General features: G+C 38.9%; 1 long non-coding RNA gene across 2 annotated transcripts; it reads right to left on the bottom strand.

Moving 5' to 3' along the window:
* Positions 1–593: 593 nt before the first annotated feature.
* LOC143897957 (uncharacterized) lies at positions 594–2133 on the bottom strand. 2 transcript variants are annotated; one of them, XR_013257057.1, is made up of 4 exons: positions 1969–2133; positions 1631–1726; positions 1450–1527; positions 594–1373 (listed from the first exon to the last, which is right to left on the bottom strand). It is a non-coding gene; the product is annotated as an uncharacterized LOC143897957 (long non-coding RNA). The 2 variants fall into 2 exon arrangements; XR_013257056.1 differs by having other exon boundaries at positions 594–1359; positions 1969–2126.
* Between the last annotated feature and the right edge of the window lie 19924 nt (positions 2134–22057).

Genomic DNA, 22057 nt, shown 5'->3' with positions numbered 1-22057 from the left:
GTTAAAATTGAAAACGCGTTTGGATTATTAAAGTGCAGATTCCGACAATTGACAAAACTCGATATGTGGTCCGTAATGTCAATGTCCAAATTTATTATATCTTGCTGCGTATTACATAATTTATGCATAGACAAAAATGATACGTTTGAATATTTTGAATATGAAGAACTTCCATTTCCAATTCAGCAATGTATTTCTAGTAATAATAGAATAAGAATGTTAGGACAGTTGAAACGTGATCGCATAGCGTTTGATTTGATTTAAATTTTGATTAAAATTTTGTTTATGGACCTATAATAGAATGTTATACTAATGTAAATTTTATTAAATAAATTTTTTTATTTAATAACATAATACAAACATAAAAGTCTTCAGTATTACAGTAAATCTTTTTTTTTTTTAACTAAAACGCTTATAAAATGATAGATTAATATCACATTATTTTGGCAAATCATACATTTAAATTCTTACAATGTAATATCACAATATTATGTTAAAATATGACAATATTGAAAATAAAAAATGATAATAAACGGAACTTAATGCATATTTTTCTATTAATTAAAACATTTGTGACAAATTAATATCATTGCTTCTTCAAATCTTACATTTAATATCACAATGTTATATAAAGTATAACGATATCGAAAATAAAATAAAAAAAATTTATAATCTATATTATATATATAATATAAATTTTATATGGAAAAACTTACTGTTATAATATAAACTTTGGTTATTGCATATAAAAAGTATTACTTGAAATAATTTATTTTTTATTTGTGGAAAATAATTCTCGAAGAACTTCTATCTTTTCTTTATGCCGACGCTCTTTCTGCTTTTCTTTCTCATTATTAATGTCTTGTAACAATGCAAAAATGTTTGATGGTTTCTGAATTTTCCTCTCAACTTCATCTTCGCTGCTCAAAGAGCCTATTTTTCTTTTTTTAATAGTACATTGGCCTATACCGAAACAAACGTCAGGTTCGATGCTATCGTCGATACTATTGATTAATTCAAATTCTTCTTTAAAGTCGATATTACATTTTTTATTCCCTGATTTTTTGTTATTTTTCTTTGCAGCATTTCTTCTTTTCAACATATTTTTATATCGGTATTCGCACTGCACGGACGAACGAATAGTTCCAAATGTTTTCGTGATTTCATTACTTATAAATTCCCACATACATTTCTTGTTTTTGAATTTGGTAAATGGACCTATTTGTCTAACATTTTCGAAATATAATTCTAGTAATTTTTTGCTTTCATTATCTGTCTATACAATTCCATGTGAATCATTTTCTTCTTCAACAGATTCTTCATTCCTAAATGATGCTGTACTGCATGGCATTATGCTCTCTGGAATGAAATTGCTTCATCGTTATCTCAAATGCAATATTTCTATTGTTCAAAGTTTTTCGCATAGCAATGCGCACACAAATCACTTACCACTTTCAACTGATGTTGATGATGATGATTCGCTACAGAACGGATGTGTTGTCTGTAGAAATTTTAATGTGGTATTTCCTGAGGAAAAAAATAATTTTATATTTTTGATGCTACAGCAGTGGAAATTCAATGGCGATAAAGCATATTATTAATTTTACAATATTTTAAATAAAATGTTTACCGTCGTTATCCACATATTCATACAGAATCCCTTCATCCATTTTTATTATTTGTCCATTTTCATCGCGACAAATTTTCACACTTGTCTTCTTCTTTCCTGTAAAAATTATCATTTATGATTTTTTGTTACAATCAATTAATATTGTCCCAAGTAGCACAGTAAGTCACAATAAAGTCAAAATGACTGGAAAATGACGATTTTTTTATCATTTTACCATCATTTTACCATCATTTTGACGTCATTTTGATTTTATTGTGACTTTCTGTTCTCCCTGGGGTATGTACATTTGTTCTTTTTTATAATTAACAGTAATTACTAACATAGTACAAATTTCTTACCTAATCCACTCATTGTTATATTTATTACATTTACTTAATACGAGCTGAAAAATTTTCGCGAGATCTCTTGAAGTATGAAGTTCCGCATGTGCTAATAGTACTAGAGCTTCCGTGAACTATCAGTAATAGGTTAGGAGACACACCTTCCGTCATGATACTGAGTGCGTTCCTAAAGATATCGAGTTTTAAATTGAACTTGAGATCTGACTCGACCCGACTCAGGGTCGGGTCGAGTCACCAAATCGAAAACGCTATTAAGCACGTAGATGTGAGATACAATTTTGTACGAGATTATTATATGAAAAGTCTGATAACAGTAGAGTACGTGAGTACTCATAAACAAGGGGCAGATATATTAACCAAACCGTTAGGAAATTAACAATATTTAAAGTTGCGTAGATTTTTGAACTTAAGTTAGATTCACGATGTATTTTCCGTAACAGTAAAGTTTGAGTTTGAACATTAAATATTAATTTTTGAGGAGGAGTGTTGAGAAATGTGTTCCAATAGCAAATTGAGATATTTATATTTTATATAAGCAAATTAAGATATTTATATTTTCTATGTATTCTATTGTTCATGCTTCCGTAAACTAATGTAAAGGCGCCTTGATTGCCTACCGCGATTGTTTGTTTCGTTGTTCACTTCCGCCTTCTTTCTCGCTAGCTCTCGCGCTGTAAAGAGACTGTTGAAATCGTTGAAACTACGTTTATAAAGTAAAGTATATTAGCCACGCATAACAGAGTCTGTTCAGCTTGTTTTGTTCCCAATCCCCATATTCCATCAAGGTAGAATACATAATTACTTACGTCTTTTCAATAATACACCTTTTTCAATATTAATTGTCGCGTGATTATATTTCGCCGAACCCAATATTCACTGTTATATACATCCAAACACAACAGCCCATCTGGCTCAACTAACCGCACGTGTCTAGTGGGATACAAATGAGTGCAGAAAGAACAAAACACTGATAGTAAACACACGGAAAGTTTAATTTTTTGCAATTGCCGAGGCTACCCACCGGCCGGAGCTACCCCCCTTTCTTACATATATGTATATAATCTCATATATGTTCATATATGGATTATATATGATCATATATAATAATCTTTTTTTTCCCGGGTACATATTTTTAAATATATTTTAATCGCCTATATAATGATATATTGTCATATATAATCATCAAGAGATGGGACACTACATTACACTTCACAATACTTCACTTCACTTTACTTCTCTTCATTTTACTATTTTAATAACTGTTTAGTGTTTATAACTTTTCCCGCTTTATTGTCCGAGAATGACAGCTAACAACAACAGCTGTTAGCAGCCATATTGCTTTTTAGCATTTGCGACCAACTCCTGATTGGACTCAAATCAAAACGTTTCATTTTACGACGTCATTTCCGACAAGATCTTGCGTCGGAAATGACGTCATAAAATAAAACGTTTTGATTGGATAACTCATGACGTGGCGTCGTGACGCGACGCGCGACGCGTATAGTGGGAACGCAGTATTACATTCTCGTGGATGCGCACTCGTCCAAAGTTATGGACCAATCAGGAGTTGGTCGCAAATGCTAAAAAGCAATATGGCTGCTAACAGCTGTTGTTGTTAGCTGTCATTCTCGGACAATAAAGCGGGAAAAGTTATAAACACTAAACAGTTATTAAAATAGTAAAATGAAGAGAAGTGAAGTGAAGTGAAGTATTGTAAAGTGTAATGTAGTGTCCCAGGTAGAACAGAAAGTCACAATGAAGTCAAAATGACATCAAAATGATAAAATGACCAAAAATTGTCATTTTGATATCATTTTGACTTATTGTGATTTGCTGTTCTACTTGGGGTTCTATTGTGTAGTATTGTGTGCAGTGTTGTGTGTAGTGTCGTGTAGTGTTAGTTAATGTAGTGTTGTGTAATGTATAGTGTTGTGTAGTGTTGTGTTGTGTTGTGCTGTGTTGTGTTGTGTTGTGTAAAGTGGGTGAAACAGGGACCGATAGAACAGTAAAAACACATTAAAAAGATAGTAAAACAATATTCTAAAAGGACAGTAAAAAAGGACATCGTAGAAGAAAAGACATTTACTACGTTTACGCGAGCGTTACTTTTGTACTAACTTACGATAATTCGTTTGCGTAAACGGGATTTTGTAGTAACTTACGATAATTTACTCCGCGTAAACGGGTAAATTATCGTAAGTTTACTACAGAAGTAACGCTCGCGTAAACGTAGTAATTGTAAAAGAACAACAAAAAGACATTGTAAGTATCTTGCATGAAAAGAACTTAATATAACAATAATTTTCTCTACAAATCTTTTTATTTACATATTATATATAATATTTTCTTCTGTTTGCAGAAATCATGCCGACGTGCTGCATAAAAAATTATGCAAGCCGCACAGACCATACGAGCACAAGGGGTTTGAAATTCTTTAGATTCCCCAAGGAGACTGACATTCGTCAGCAATGGCTTGATGCTTGTCAAAGAAATGAAATAAACATAAAAATTGACACTGATAAGTTGATGTAATGTAATAATTTATATTAGTATTTATAATACAATATTATTATGTATAATATTATTTGACCAGATTAATAAATATGTCAAAATATAATTTATATCACACGTATGCAATCTCCATTTCGAAGAAGATTGCTTTCAAATGGAATGGACAAAGCCACGATCAAACAATGTGCCTGCCAAACTAATGCAAAGACTGAAAAAGGGTTCTATTCCTACAAAATTACTGTTATTGCAAAAAAAACGGAAAGAAATAACGTCTGAAGATGGAACTGTAGAAAAGCGTGTTACAAATGAAAAGAAAAAAAGTAAAAGTGCCGTAAGTATTTTCTTTATTTTTAAATGGATAGTTGTCTTAATTTCTTAAAAAAAAAAGACTTGTACTAGTGTACACAAAAATGTATATGTGCCATTAGAGAAACAAAAAAAATTTATAATACATTTTACTTGCAAAAATACATTATTGTTATTATACTGTGTAATGTAAATATGTAAATAAATAAGAAACTACTTATTTATATTTTTCAGAATAAAGACAGACATACTTATAAATGCTGAACTTGAGCCATGTGTGCATGAGGAACAAATGTATGTATCTTAATTTAATCTAAATTACTATTTATAAGCCCGCCATCATCTTTCTTTACTATGCGCATTACATTGACATTACAATTAGTTTTTGTCTATTTCTAAACTAATTTTTCGACAATATATCTACCTCTTTATTTACATTGTATAGTAGTGTAAAAATGCAATTATATTTTTTGCAGAAATGAAGAAGTTGATGACTACCAAAGTATTTCTATGGAATCGTTATTGGATCTTTTGAAGAAAACAGAAGAAGAAAAGAAGAATTTATTAGCAGATAAGAATAAACTTGAACAAGAGAATCAACAGATAAGAAAGAAAAATGAGAAATTAACAACAGAAATCGAACAGTTGCAATTAAGTGTAGAACAAAAATCCTGTACCATTGCACAAATGACACTACATAAGCAGAAGGAAGCTGAAAAAATAGCGGTCAATGTCTTGAGCAAAGTGTTCACGCCTGGACAAATAAAAAAATTGATGTCACCTAACGACATTCGAATAAAATGGTCATCCGAAGATATAACGTCCGCAATCGCTCTGCGGTCATTAAGCGCAAAGATTTATCGGTATTTGAGAGACGTGAAGAAAATACCACTGCCATGCGTGGCAACTTTACAAAATTGGTGTGCAGCCTTTAATGTTCCACCCGGCATTCTAAAAGATGTCTTGAAAATTATGAAAGATAAAGGACATGATTTTACCATAACGGACAAGTTAACTGTGCTAACGTTTGACGAAATATATATTTCAAATAAATTGGACCTCGAACGAAAGGAACAGAAAGTTTACGGACCTCATAAAACATGCCAATTTATTATGGCACAAGGACTGTTTAAAAAATGGAAACAGCCCGTTTTTTACGATTTTGATACGTCAATGACCCAGAATATAATGTTTAGCGTGATACGTGACCTATATGAAGCTGGATATATTGTTGTGGCAATAACATGTGACATGGGTCCAACTAATATGAAATTATGGAATGAACTAAATATTGGAATCGACATTTCCAGTCATTCCGAAAATGCAAAAATTAAACAGAGCGCCGGAAAGCAATGCTTTATTGTCCATCCTGTAGACAACTCCCTCAAAAAAATTTTTTATGCCGATGTTCCGCATTTATTAAAATTGGCTAGAAATAATTTATTTGATTCTGGTTTTAGAATTAATGGAGAGTTTGTCGATAACAGTTGTTTAGAAGAACTATTAGCACTTAATACAGGAGACTTAAAAATAGCACACAAACTAAGTCGAGCACATTTGGATGTAAAAGGATCACAACGTCAAAATGTGAAAATGGCAGCACAAGTTTTTTTAAACCAAAATGCATCGGCTATTCAGTGGTGCGGAGAAAAAGGACTATTAGCCTGCAAACAATGGAAGCAAATATGTCTGTTATACTCAAATTATTTAACGATTGGTTTGATGTTTTTAATAGTGAAATGAAATTTGGACATCATAGTGGCTCGCATGCTTATGGTATAAATTTAGAAGAACAAAATAAAATTATCAATAATATGAGCCAATTTATACAAGAAATGCGAGTTGGACTAAGGTCAGTTTTACTGCAATTCCAAAAGGGAATTTTAATATGTAACAAGTCCTTAAAAGAAATGTTGCCATACATTCAAGACAAGTATACATTCGAGACATTCCAAATCGAATATCTGTTAACACGCAGATTAAACCAAGATATACTTGAAAATTTTTTCTCGTATTTGAGATCAATGGGTGCAGGACACGATCATCCGACGCCTGTGGAACTACGAAATCGACTAAAATGGTATATCTTAGGAAAGCATTCAGGACACGTAATTTCGCCGGGAGAAAATACGGAAGGAGACAGTAGCTCTACACCATTAATCGACATTGAAAATACACGTGTTGATTTCATCAATGCAACATGCTCGCAATTCCTATCTGACGAAGAACAAATTACGGCCGAAAAAGAATTATTTATGTACGTAAATGAACCAGACGAAATTTCTTCTGACAATGCAAAGGAAAAAGAAGAAAAAGACGATAACAATGAAGAAGAAGAAAAAGGTACTGAAAAAATTTTTAAATTTTTTTATTTAATTTGTAGTTGATATTCAATATATTCTGCATAATATATATTTTTTTAAATAGTGAAAACTATTTTTATTATTTACTAAATCTGCGTATTTATGAATAATGGAAATCCATGAAAATTAGATAAAATTACGAACTTGTCGACTTAGTTTTGTTGCTAATTGTCTTTCCAGAGCTAGATTTAAGAAGTTACAATCCTACTCCAGACGAAATACAGTTGCTGAAGGATTTTGAGCGAGTTTCAGCTAGCGAAATCATAGAAAAGAATGCGCTGTTATACATAGCCGGTTACGTAGCACATAGATAAATACAGCCACATACAAGAGGGTTGTTTTTCAGGAACGAACGCGCGATGTGAGCTGAATCGTTATTCGTCCGTATGGTCACATCACGCGTCACAACAGCCGTTTCCGTGCTTCGACAAATAAGGGAGCACTCTCGTAACGCGTGATCGCGATCGATGGGCTTTGAGGGCGCGGGGATCGCGGGGAACGTATGTTTCGCACAAGTTCGACAGAGCTCGAACCACATAAACATCGGTATTTCTCGATGTTAAATATAATAATGTTTTCGAGCCGATGTTTCGCGTAGGAAAGTTCGACGGATCTCGAACATACCGCCCGCCTCGGAACGATAATTTCGAAATAATGCGCGATAATAGAAAAACATAAAACATTAGCGCGAGAAGTTTACAGAGACATACTGAAAATTAAAGGGGCAACGCCGCCCGCCGTGGAATAACATAGACGAATTGCTTAAACTAGCTTAGAATATAATACTTAGATCTAACGCGCGTCTCGCATTGACGCAAGAAGTATGATTAATTGCTGGTCGCCTCGCTGTTGACCGGTAAAACGCATAGTTTTACGATTGGTCTTTGGTATTCGGAAGTGGCCGTTTTCACGGTCACTACACGCGTGAAACCGTCGGGCCCGGGATGGCATTGCGTTATGCGGCCGAGCTCCCATTTGCACGGGGGCAACGTGTGATTGCGCAAGAGGACGAGTTGTCCGAGACCGATCGGCGGCTTGACCGTTTGCCATTTTGCTCGTTGTTGTAGAGTGTTCACGTAGTCGTTACTCCACATTTTCCAGAATTTTTCGGTAATGTGTCGGACTAGTTGCCATCGCGACAAACGATTCTCGTTTAGATCGAGCAAAGATGGTTCCGGGTTGACCGTGAGAGCAGATCCGACCAAAAAATGACCAGGGGTGAGACATTCGTAGTCATCGAGGGTGTCGGCGAGAGGAGCGATCGGTCGAGAATTCAGACACGCTTCGATTCTACACAATAAGGTCGAGAATTCTTTGAAGGTTAAAGTGTGAATCCCTAAGACGCGACGCAAATGAGTTTTGACACTCCGCACGCCCGTTTCCCATAGCCCGCCGAAATGCGGGGCTGAAGGGGGGAGGAAATTCCACGTAATGTTATCTGACGCGGTTAAATTTAGAAAATTAGGGTCTTGAACGGCGGATTTGTACGCTCGATGCATTTCTCGGTCTGCTTCGACGAAGGTAGTTCCGTTATCGAAATACATACATTGCGGAAGACTGCGACGAGCGCAGAACCGGGAATAAGCGTTTAGAAACGCGGGAGTGGAGTAATCTCCAACCAATTTTAGGTGGATGGCTTTCGTCGCGAGACAAACAAATAAGGCTATGTACGCCTTGCGGGAGGTAATACCGCGACCGGAGGAAGCGCGAATAAGAACTGGTCCCGCATAATCCACACCGCAGTGCAGAAAACTGCGAATTGTCGAGGTTACGCGTGGCTCGGGCAATTGCCCATGATTTGAGTAGGAACTGCCGCTCGCTCGCGCGTGCATGTAACGCAATTATGTATAACCGCTTTGACTATGTTGCGCGCGCGAATGATCCAGAAGTCGCGACGGAGAATATTCAAAGTGAGCTGAGATCCCGCGTGCAGGGCTCGTAAGTGAGCTTGATTTAGGAGGAGCTTGACAAGGGGGTGCGAAGATAATAAGATAGGATGGCGTACGGGAAACGGTAAGGGAGTGTTGCCGAGGTGCCCACCCACGCGTAGAACTCCGTCTTGATCTAAAAACGGTCGAAGAGAGAGAATCGAGCTTTTAGTCGATAGGTTTTGATTTCGTGACAACGTTTTGATTTCGCTCGAAAACAGATCGGCTTGAATTTGTTTAAACCAAAAGGTTTTAGCTTGATTACATTCGGGCGCGGAGAGCGAGATACTTTTCGAGGGAGGAGAGGCGGTCAGCGCGAGGTTGAGCGAGTCGGAAGGTCGATCGCAACGACAGAAACGGGTAAACTTAATTATATACGCGGTTACGCAAATCAACCGAGGCCATGAGAAGTATTTCGTGGCGAGAGGCGAGATCCCATTGACCGGGGGCGTGACATTGCAAAACGATAGTTTTCTCCTCGAGGGGAGCGCTTTCGGGAAGACGCGTGTCGCCGATCGGCCATTCGTCGGAATTGAGAGTGAGCCAGGAAGGGCCGTGCCACCATAGTTCATGATTTAGAATTTCATCACCGAAAATGCCGCGCGACGCGCAATCCGCGGGATTATCGTTAGTTGAGACGTGTCGCCAGGAGGCACGCGGAACGAGAGCTTGAATTTGAGTAACGCGATTGGCGACGAACGTCTTCCATCGCGAAGGATCTTGAGCGATCCAAGCAAGCACAATGTTGGAATCCGTCCAACAATAATACGGAAGATTTTGATAACCATTTAACGCTCGAACAAAATCAATAAGTCGCTCTAGAAGCAAGGCCGCACATAATTCGAGTCGAGGTATGCTTATCGTTTTCAAAGGAGCGACCTTAGATTTACTAACAAGCAGCGATATCGTGACTTTGCCCGACGAAGACACTACCTTTATATAAACAACGGCGGCGTAAGCATGATTCGAAGCGTCCGCGAAACCGTGTATTTCGAAACGTTCGGCATCAAACCCGAGGCCGTTCCAACGAGGAATTTTCACGTGACCGAGAGCTGATAAACGTGAATATATATCGTTCCATCTCGCGAAAACCGATTCGGAAAGAAGCTCATCCTACTGGATATTAAGTTGCCAGAGCCTTTGCATGAGGATTTTCGCGGCGATCGTGACAGGCGTGGCCCAGCCCAACGGATCGTAAAGTTTCGCGACAGCGGACAATATGGTACGTTTGGTATCGGGAACTTTATCCGAAAGCGCGACGCGATATTCGAAAACATCTTTAAAGGGGTTCCACCCGATACCGAGGGGTGGAATTTTGAGCTGTTCGTCTTGCGCGAAGGGCTTTTTACCGGCTAGCCCATGATCCGCGACGTCAATATCGTCTAGAAGAGAGGAGGAGTTACTTGCCCATTTCTTTAACTTGAACCCGCCGCGTTTTAATAAGGCAACTAACTGATCTCGAATTTGTTGAATATGAGGCTTGTCGCGTCAGCTCCGAATACGGCATCGTCGATGTAAATATGTTCTCTGAGAATCGGAATGGCGAGGGGAAAGTGTTTACCCTCGTCGATAGTTAATTGCTCGAGAAGGGCAAGGTCAAGAAAGGGCGCTCAGGCTTGGCCATAAGTCACGGTTAGCAACAGGAAAGCAATTATCGCGTCGTGAGGAGACCGTCTCCATAAAATTCTTTGGTAATTTATATCGCAAGAATCGACGAGAATTTGGCGATACATTTTCGCGATATCCGCCGAATAAACGTATTTGTATCTGCGCCACCGCGCAATTATTGCGGAAATATTGATTTACTTTTTCGGACCAATATGCAAGTAGTCGTTGAGAGAGGTACCGTTAGAGGTGACGCTTGACGCGTTGAACACGACGCGGAGACGTGTGGTAACGCTATCTTCCCGAATCACCCCGTGGTGTGGAAGATAGACGCTTTATTCGTTGTCTTGCGCGGGAGGTAACGGTCGCATGTGTCCGAGACGTTCGTACTCGTCGAGAAAGTTCTGATATTCTTTCATAACTTCCGGTTTGTCACGAAGTCGACGAGTTAGCGAATTTAACATTTTCTCGGCTTGAACCCGAGACTCCCCGATTTTGATAGAAGGGCCTTTCTTAAATGGGAGACGCACGACGTAGCGTCCCTCCGAATTTCGAGAATGAGTCGAGCGGAAATGCTCTTCGCAATCCTTCTTTTCTTGTGTAAGAGCGGATCGCTGCGGAAGCTCCTCGATTTCCCAGAACCGGCGGAGTTCTTTCTCCAGCGAGAGAGAGCAAATATGATGCGTTGAGATTCGAGGAATTTTCGCTGAGGACTGTTCAGGAAACGCGGCTGAACTGACGGGTCCGGAGATGACCCATCCGAATATAGAATTTTGCGCGATAGGTTGCCCGATCTCCCCTTTACGCACGCCGTCGTGAATAATCTCATTATAGAGATCCGCTCCAATAATGAGACTGATTGGATCGCGACTCGTCGGATCCGTGTCGGCTAGCGGTAAGTCGGAGAGATATGAGATGGACGAAATATCCGCGTTGCGTTTCGGAATGTAGGAGGTTACGGACGGGAGAATGAGCGCCGTGGTCGAGAGGGACGGGACGAGAGACGCGCGCGGCGAAATGAATATGCGTGTCGCGTTTTGAAATGTCCCGGCGTTAATTCCGCCGACGGCGGAAATCGAGATCGGCATGCGAATCTGTTTGACTCGCAAGGTTTGCGCCAAGTTCTCCGAGATGAACGTCATCTCGGAGCCCTGGTCGAGTAACGCTCTGACGACGGCGGTACGGCCGGACGAACTGCGGACCGTGATCCACGCTGTCTCCAATAGAATCGGCGAGCGATTTTTTGCAGCCGCGAAAAGAGAGTTGACCTCCGATTTCGAGTCAGAGGCTTGAGGCGACGAGCAGTTAATCGCCGCATTGTCCTTTGAGGACAAACTGTCGCTAGAGACAGCGCCTGTGGCACTGAAGCAAGAGTCCGAGTCAGAATGCAGCAGAGAGTGATGCCTTTTATGACATAACGACAAGAATATTTACTTTTGCAATCCTGCACGGAGTGTTTGGTACTTAAGGAATTAAAACATCTTTTGTGTTGTTTAATGATCTCTCGACGCTGATTCACATTCTTGCTTATAAACGATGGACACAGATTTATGAAGTGTGACGCTTTACATAAAGGACACGGAGTCGAGTCGTTGGCGGAGGCGTTCGCGGCGTGCACTCGCGACGAGTTTGCAGATTTCGACGCGGTTTTACTTGAGGAACCGATCGCACAGTCTTCGAGCGCGCGGGTACGAGATTTGAGAAACCGACAAAGGTCTTCGTATGATTGCAGATCATCGGTATCGCTCGATTTTACACTCCACGCTTTACGCGTTATCGGATCTAATTTATGTACGATAAGGTGAACGAGAACATTGTTCCACAATTTATCAGGTCGGCGCTTTAGATTTTTAAAAGAAGCTACCGCGGTACTGACTTTATCGTACAATGTCTGTAAATCCGAAGCAGACTCGCGCGTGATTTTTGTAACTCAATTAGAGTAGAAAGATGCAAATTAAGAGACCTTCGTTTGTGCTCGTACCGCGCGATGAGAGCTTGCCATGCAATGGCGAAATTGTCCGCGGTAATCAAGATATTTGCGATGCACTCGGCCGCGCGACCCTTCAAACATGAAGCGAAAAAATGCATGCGCGCGAAATCATCGAGATCTTTGTTATTCTTAATTAACGCGGTGAATCTATCGCGAAACGTCTCCCAGTCGTCGTGGTCGCCATCGAACGGAGGCAATTTAATCGGAGGCAGATGTGAGAGAGAGAACGCCGGTACCGTTAAGTTCGATCGCGAACTCGAGAAAATAGGGTTCGGGCTCACGACCGGCTCCAATTCCTCCAGGCACTCCGTCATGTAGTCGAGGGCGTGTTAGGCTGCGAGAGTCGTGTCGAAGGCGTTGTCCTGGAAGTAGCTCAGGGCTGCTCGGCTCGATTCAGGAATCCGATGCAGGAGATCTGCGTGGCCGTCGAAGGCGTGGCCTATGCAGAGTTTCTTTAGAGATTGAATGCGGGAACGCACCTTCGCCGGGGTTAAGTTCCCCTTTCCGATTTTCTTGAAATTATCGAGATAACGCTCGATCGAACGTTGAAGCTGCAACTGTTTCCCGAGATGCTCGGACATGGTGACGAATATGCACACTTGTCACACACTCGACCCTCCACACGCTTCTATCCGGCTCGAAGGACCAAAATGTTCGGGCGTCGCTTTCCGACGGTCGCCCTGAATCTGGATTCCGCTCAGAGTTGAGCGAGAAGCGTGGATAACGCGAGTCGTAAATTCGCGGGAGGAATGAGGATTAAACCACTCGAAACACAGATTGCACAAAGAAATATATAGTTTTTATTTCAAGAACGGAAAAGACGCGAGGGGGAACAACGGATCGTGCGTCGCGGATTCGGAAATCTTCTGAGTCGTTCGTACTTTTCTGCCAGGTATCGCGAACGGAAATCTTGTCTCAGCTTCTCGCATCGAAGCCTTTCGCGGAGCGGAGATCTTGTACGCGTTGAACGGAAATCTTGAGCGCGCGGCAGAAGAACGATCACGAGCGGAGCACGACCGGAAGTTTTCGGACCCCTCGCTATAAGTAGTACACTTAATGAAAAAATATAAGTAACTTTGATCCGCACTTTAAGACGAAACGAGCGAGTAGCGATTCAAGCAGCGATTTAAGAGGGAGAGAGCCGTGCTGTCTTTAGACGAGGATTGATACGCGACGACTTTCGGCTATGAGTTCTGGCCCACGACTTGAGGCTAGGAATCTTCAGCAACGACTGACTGTCCGGCGAGCGAGTTCGCCGTTTACTCAAGAGGGTTGTTTTTCAGGAACGAACGCGCGATGAGAGCTGAATCGTTATTCGTCCGTATGGTCACATCACGCGTCACAACAGCCGTTTCCGTGCTTCGAAAAATAAGGGAGCACTCTCGTAACGCGTGATCGCGATCAATGGTCTTTGAGGGCGCGGAGATCGCGGGGAACGTATGTTTCGCACAAGTTCGACAGAGCTCGAACCACATAAACATCGGTATTTCTCGATGTTAAATATAATAATGTTTTTGAGCCGATGTTTCGCGTAGGAAAGTTCGACGGATCTCGAACAAATATGTAACAAAAAGAACATTGACAACAAATAATATTCTACAATGCCTTACAAACAACATTTTAATTTCATATATTAAACTAAAGATATCAAATATTTTTTTTAATGCTGTACGCTGGACATACCTGCCAAATACATTTGCAGGATGTCTTCCACCCCTATAGAAAGATTACCAAACTATTAGTTTTAATGCTGTTTCAGATAAGTATACTCTCTCTCTTTCTCTTTCCTTCCTAAATTTCCTCCTCTTTCCTACATTTAATAACCAATATAACTAATTATTAATATAACAGAAATATTGTAACGTTGTTTTAAAACTGTAGATTATATTATAATGAAGATAACCGGTATTACAGGACATAACAATAGAACTTTTTAGACACAAAAAATATAGATGTATTATAATATTATAATATTATAATACATCTATATTTGGTTCTAGCAAATTATTTGAACATATAATCTTGAATACTTTGTTTTCAGGTGGCGATGATAGCATGTTAGCAGAGGCGCGGATGAAACTAGCCTTGTCGGATTCGAAATTCAATCCGATCTTGCTTCAGGGAAGACTCAGCTTTTTAAGAGACACACAACGGACAATTTAATGAGCAACTGTTCAACAAATCTATCGTCCATTTTGAAGCCGATTAACGCCGAAGATTAGCCTTGCGAATGCTGAATCATGATTTTCATGTTTACCCTGGTCGCAGAATATTAAAGAGCGATCCATAGGAGCGGTCTCTCCTCAACACCCGTATCTCGCGGCTGGGTGAATCGAGTAGCTTGGTCCGCGGGAGGCGGAACTGAGGGAGTCCACTTGCTTGACTACACTTGCTTGATAAACTTATTATTGCTATACTGTTGTGAGTACTGTATGCGTCGCAATATTTTTTTTATACTTGTGTCTGGCAATAGACTGTGGTTGTATATTGAAATCTGTCTGATTGTGATTGATTTATGATTAAGAAAGTCTACCTTTAATCTACCTATAATATACTCTAGCTTTTTGATTATATCATACGAGACGGAAATCTAACCGAGAGACCTTCGAAATCCCCATCAATTGGAATAAAGAAATTATTCATAATATATCAAACTCCTGTCATATTTTTAATAGCCTATATGTAAAGAGTTGATTGTAAATATGTGAAACAAAATAACCAGAAACAACATTTTAATAAGGTGCAGTCATTAAAATAAATAAACCCAAATTAATACTACTTTCTTTTTTTATTCGGTTTAGCAGAATTTAATATACAATTGTAATAAAATAGTACAAATAACAGGAGTCCAGGAATGAAAAAGATTACTTCATATGACATCTACAATATCATAAAATTACAAAGTTCTGTTTATTACAATCACTGGGTTCTGTAAAACGCATATGCGCATATTTTCTATACTCTATAGTAAACATTACGTATGCCTAATATTACAGTAAAATATATGTACAACGTTTAAAACAATTACTACGTTTACGCGAGCGTTACTTTTGTAGTATAGTAACTTACGATAATTTACTAGTTTACGCGGAGTAAATTATCGTAAGTTACTACAAAATCCCGTTTACGCAAAGGAAAATTCCGTTTACGCGAAGGAATTATCGTAAGTTACTACAGAAGTAACGCTCGCGTAAACGTAGTAAATGTCATATAGTTAGCAGTTTTAATACATGTTTATGGTATATTTAAAAATACAATTAATAAATTAATTCTTTTCATTATTTATACATTTATATACATTTTCATGTATATATGACTGTGGAAATCAAATATATTTCACTGGAACAGTTTTGTTTTATCACTAATAAGAACAACAAAAGTGATATTATGTATGTATAAAACAATAATCTTTCAAATTTCATTATTTGCCGCGCTTTTGCATTGTATTTTAACAGATTTTAATTTTATAGTTTACATTTTTAGTATATATAATTTATCTTACATTCAAATTTCGCGGCTGCAATTGCGACCAATTTCTTATTGGCTGTCCGATCAAGCGGCCACCATTATGCGCAATGTTACACCTATCTTATTACATCATGGTTGGGTCGATAGCGAGTGTGGACTGACGTGCGGCGAGAGCCTTCTCGTTGCGCCGGGAATAAATGCTGCGTTCCCACTATACGCGTCGCGCGTCGCGTCACGACGCCGCGTCATGAGTTATTCAATCAAAACGTTTTATTTTATAACGTCATTTCCGACGCAAGATCTTGTCGAACGAAAATACCTACTTTTTTAGAGCTCTAGTGCAATTAAAAAAACGTTTAGCTACGTAAGTGGAGATGTTGGATATACAGGCACACGAGGACCTTTGTATTTGAGAAATGTATTCAGACTCTATTCAATCCCGTTACAATGGAGATTGGCGTAAAAATGTTACGGTAAAGTTTCTCGAGACATCTAGTTTTGCATAGATCTCACATTTCTTCCATTATTTAGAATCAGACTAAAAGAGAATTACCCAGAGGAGTCGTTCTTGAGCAAAGTGTACGACATTGACACTAGATGTTGATATTAGACGCGTCCCTAAACTAAACTGAAGACACAAGGGAAAACACGATGTGTGTGTTGTGTGTCTAATTATTATATATATATTGAGAGAAATAATGTATAATAAATATAATATAATAGATGTGTGTATAAGTATCTCTTTCATATCATTTGTCTTTGCCTAAAAATCTATTTTTTGCATAATTCAATAACCACAGAAGATCCTGCTATATAAATGTTGATCAAATTATTCCAAAACTAGAAAGTCTACACCAAAGAAAAGAAATTAGATAATTCTGAGACTAAAAAGAAGTAAAATTACTTCAATCCCCGATTCGAGATACCTAAAACTATTCTCAAGAGTAAAGAAACCAAAAAAGCTTTATGTTAGGTTAGGCTAGATTAGCTTTGTAGTACATAGGCTTATGCTTTATAGTATTATTCCAGTGCAAAAATAACATTCTATGATTGTTAAAATATAATATTTAACTTTAATTATTAAGACATTTATACATTAGTAGGTATGTATCTACATGGAATACATGTTCATTTTCACTGGGTAAGCAGCCGTTCATTTACTGGCAATTCTGTTCATTCACTGGTATATCGGTCCTTTTGTCACTTTTCCATTTGTTTTCTAAATGTTTTATTCTGAAAGCACTTTTAATATTTTTTTAAATAATCAGTATGATATATTGAATTAACTATACATCGATGCTGAAAGTGATACGGATAATAATTTTATTTCAATGAATAGGAGACGCCGCTTATTTATTCATTCACTGGCTGGCACCCTATTCATTGTTTTATAATATCTTATTCCAAAATATTTAAAAAATATTTTAAATTTATTATATTGGTTCTGTAATATATTTTTTCAAATATTTTTGAAATATTATGAAATATTCTTAATCAGCCATAGTCAGCCATATTGGAACAAATAGAATGCCCTTATGGGCTTGGTCAAGGCGACCATTAATTTACGAATAGAATGCCTTTGTAGGCTTGGTCAAGGCGGCCATTAATTCAGGTAACATCTTTCGATTTCTGTTAAATCATCGATCTCTTTTGAGTAAACGCTAGTTAGCCGTCTAGCGTAATATGATGGACTCGAAGTTCTATCATTGCGATCTTTGATTACAAAGGTCAGGGAAGAAAGACGTTAGGAATATATCCTACATTAAAACGACGTCGCTAACTGTACAGATATACCCGGTATTCTTTTGATAAACTGAGCTCAGTATAATTTCTTATCGTTACTTTTCTTGTGATTGCATCTCGCGTGGATAATTATTTATCTTTTCTGTAAAGAACGTAAAATTACTTTGTCGAGATAGATTACCGAACAAGAAACGTAATTTCGATATTCACGTTAATACTACGTTATACTTGCGTCTATTGTGATTCAATCTCGTTGATACGAATATTTCTTGCGTTATTATATATAGTTTATTAACTTTAGCATAACAGCCAGAAAGTGGTATTTCTTGCGTTATTAAGATAAAACGTATTTATTTGCGTATGATCACTTATTACTTAATTGAATTCTCTATTCATCTTCAACTGAGTTTGAGTATAAACCGCTATATTACCTATTGGATAATTTGCTTTATTGCTGAAGTTACTGTGTCAATGAATCTTGAAAAGAGCGTTATATTCGATTTGTAGAAACAAGCAGAACAGGCTGTTTTAGCGTTATTCTTTATCTCTTTAGAAGGTAATTATTGTTCTTTTGTTTATGTATAATTTTATATTCTCTAATTACTTCATCTGGAAGGATTATTTCCTGATTACCAGTTTATTGACGCATTACTTTATTTATAATTATTACTTGTATATTGATTGATATTTATGTGTACTTTAAGCTTTGCAAAAGTGTCAATTATATATTATTATTAGATGTGATTCACCGTTAATTTGCATAGATTACGCAATAGACTTTATTTTTGTTTTGATTCTTCTCTTTTTTTATGCGAGTACTTATTTATTTTAAGCAAGTTAACTCTTTGTTTTATTCAGTAGTCACATTAATAAGTATTATTTCAAGATTATAAGAGAGTTGGCACTTTAGTTCATTATTTGATTAATTGTTCAACGTATTTGATGATATTTGCTTCTATTATTTTATGTTATATGTGCATAATTCGAACGATCCTTTCTTTGAAAGATAAATTTATTTGCATTATTCCTAACTACTTTAATAAATTCAGAACAAAAATATACATGGCTATTATGTCTTTCTGAGAATTCTCTGTATAGATACAAAGGTGGGGATTGTCCCGATTGCGCACATTACAAATCGGACACGACAATATTTCCCGATCGGACACATTCCCGATCGGACACGGTGCCGATTGGACACAGTTACTATCGGACACGGTGTCGATCGGACACGGTGCCATTCGGACACGGTGCCGATCGGACACGGTGCCGTTTGGACACGGTGCCGATCGGACACAATCCCGATCGGACACAGTTACTATCGGACACATTTAGTTGCATTAAAACACGGTGTCGATCGGACACGGTGCCGCTTGCACACGGTGCCGATTGCACACGGTGTCGATTGCACACGGTGGCGTTTGCACACGGTGCCGATTGCACACGGTGCCAATTGCACACGGTGTCGATTGCACACGGTGATCTTGAATCTTGGCGTGGCGTTTGCACACGGTGCCGATTGCACACGGTGGCGATTGCACACGGTGGCGTTTGCACACGATGCCGATTGCACACGGTAGCGGTTGCACACGGTGCCGATTGCACACGGTGGCGATTGCACACGGTGCCGATTGCACACGGTGGCGTTTGCACACGGTGGCGATTGCACACGGTGTCGATTGCACACGGTGTCGATTGCACACGGTGTCGATTGCACACAGTGGCGTTTGCACACGGTGCCGATTGCACACAGTGGCGATTGCACACGGTGCCGATCGGACACGGTGTCGATCGGACACGGTGCCGTAGACACGGTGCCGATCGGACACGGTATCGATCGGACACGGTGCCGTTTGGAAATAAAATACGAAAGTTTATGTATATGTTCGAGATTGTTAAAACAATAATACACTAAAAAACTGTAGCATTACGCAAGGTTAAAAAATCTGTCATCGTATTATGTATTTATATCAAGAGTATGCGCGGAGCGAGACCGACCGTGACTCTTTAAGAGTTGCGAGTACTCGAGATGTTGAGATAAATTATTTACGGATAGCACATTAAGCGGTAGTCAGAGCTACAAATTTATATAAAGATACGTATTATACTGTAATATCGTGTACGTACTTCAAGTATGAAATCGATTGACATATTTCCTAACCTCAAGCCGTCTTCTCATTAGAGTGCTTTATTATTGCTTTTACAGTTTCGAACAGTATATAAAATGTCGAAATATTGTTCTCTTTTAGTTAAAGTGGCGTTAAATAAGTATATTTTTGTCAAATAACAGATAAGTTGTTTATCTTTATAATTTAAAGTTAATTCTTCTTCATACATAATAAGATACACTAGTGTTACTTATTAATAATCTGAGATTGCAGTATATTGATTTACAGCAATGTTTTAGCAATTATTTAATAGAGATTTAGCTCCCTTTTCTTTCAGTGGCGCAACAGAAAATTATTTTACTGTCAGAAATGACGTATCTCTGTATCTACGCAATGCACAGGCATACTGTAAAGGCATGCATTTACAGTGTGGACTCCAATTTCAAATGTGAACATTATTTGCTGTTTGCTAACCTTTATTGTAGTATGTTTAGCAGCTGGTAATGGTACATATTATTGTTGACAACATTTGCACTAAAATTACTTGTGTACGAAATTTTAATTTCTAATGCTTTTAATTTAGATTATTAAGTATCCAATTCTTTCAACTTTGTAGGAGCTAGGGATGAGATATTCTGTGCATTTATAGTAATTACATAGGCCTGGAATATCCTCAGATATCGAAGAAAAAATTCATTTACAAACCATGAGATTTCGTTAAGCGAGAGTTGATTATTATTGTCTCCGTTTTCAGAATCTTGTGAAATGTTATGGAATTATCTACTGTGATTAACTTAGTTGCTGTGTTCATCATGGAAGGATCAATGTGCTTCTAGTTTTTACACATGTTTGCAGAATGTATAAAACATTTATATTTTTAGGCAGGTAATAACTGTGTATATATTGTGGTATTTAAATAATGCATGTGTCGTGAATGTTATGAGCATATTCTCACAAATACATAAATTGGTGAGTAAAATTTGGTAAAATTAAGCTTATAGTTATAGTTGTAATATATATATTATATTGTTACGCCCGTGCTGGACACTGAGTAGAGAAGTCGGGGAAACCTGTGAAGCGCGCTCCTTGACAACGGGAGTTTGTTTATGGATTTATTGATTTTTTGTTTGGCGGATTTTTTGAATCCGCACGCGTTCTGTTTTACGAGCTTAGAATAAACGCATTTCTTAAGTTCTTTTGAGTTCTCTTTCCTTTTGCGAGTTTCGCAAAATACGTGCGCGAGTGTGGAGTGCGCGATAGTGTTACGGCGGCGAGCTTACTCGACGAGCGTAACATTTTGGGGGCTCGTCCGGGATACGAGGCGACGAACGCAGTATTCCGAACAGGATGACGACTACGCACACCCCGCCGAGGACCCGTTCGCAGGCCGCGGCGTCGGCAACAACGGAGGCGGGCGCGACCCATCCGCAGGATGCGGGGGCGACGGAGGCAGAGGCGGGTGCTTTCGAAGCTGTCTACTTGGAGCTTCAAAAGCTGCGCCAGGAGCGGCGGCTGGAGCAGCAGGAGCAACAGCTTTTCCGCAGCGAGTTGGAGGCTCGCCTGAAGGAACGCGATGCTGCGGTGGCACGTCTTCAGGAGCAACTCGCCGTACATCAGCTAAGTCCTTCCAATAATGTTTATTTCGCAGCGGAATTTCGAATGAGGCGACGCGTGAAATAGGCGCGGGTGAGGGCGCGTGTGCGGGGCGCGCCGCGTGTGGAGATTCGACTAAGACGGCGCTCGGTTATAAATTAAAGCCCGACACGTTTGACGGGACTGTTCCTCTGCGCAAATATTTAGCACAGTTCAATTTAATTGCGCAAGCGAATGGCTGTGTGGAATCTTCGAGAACCGTGGCTTTAGCCTCGAGCTTAAGAGGGAAAGCGCGTGCTGTATTGGATGGGGTAACCGAATTCGAGAGCCTTCGCTATTCTGAATTAGAGGCTAGGTTAGAGTTGCGTTTTGGCGAAGCGCATATGTCTCCAACGTTTTACACCCAGTTTACTAATCGGAGACAAAAACCCGGAGAAGATCTGCCCGTTTTGGGAGCGGATTCAGAACGTT

Source organism: Temnothorax americanus, unplaced genomic scaffold (assembly GCF_048541705.1).
Source record: "Temnothorax americanus isolate GAGA-0224 unplaced genomic scaffold, ASM4854170v1 Scaffold212, whole genome shotgun sequence".
Taxonomy (NCBI): Eukaryota; Metazoa; Arthropoda; class Insecta; order Hymenoptera; family Formicidae; genus Temnothorax; species Temnothorax americanus.
The sequence above is the reverse complement of the archived record's forward strand: the minus strand, read 5'-3'. Positions and strand labels throughout refer to the sequence as shown.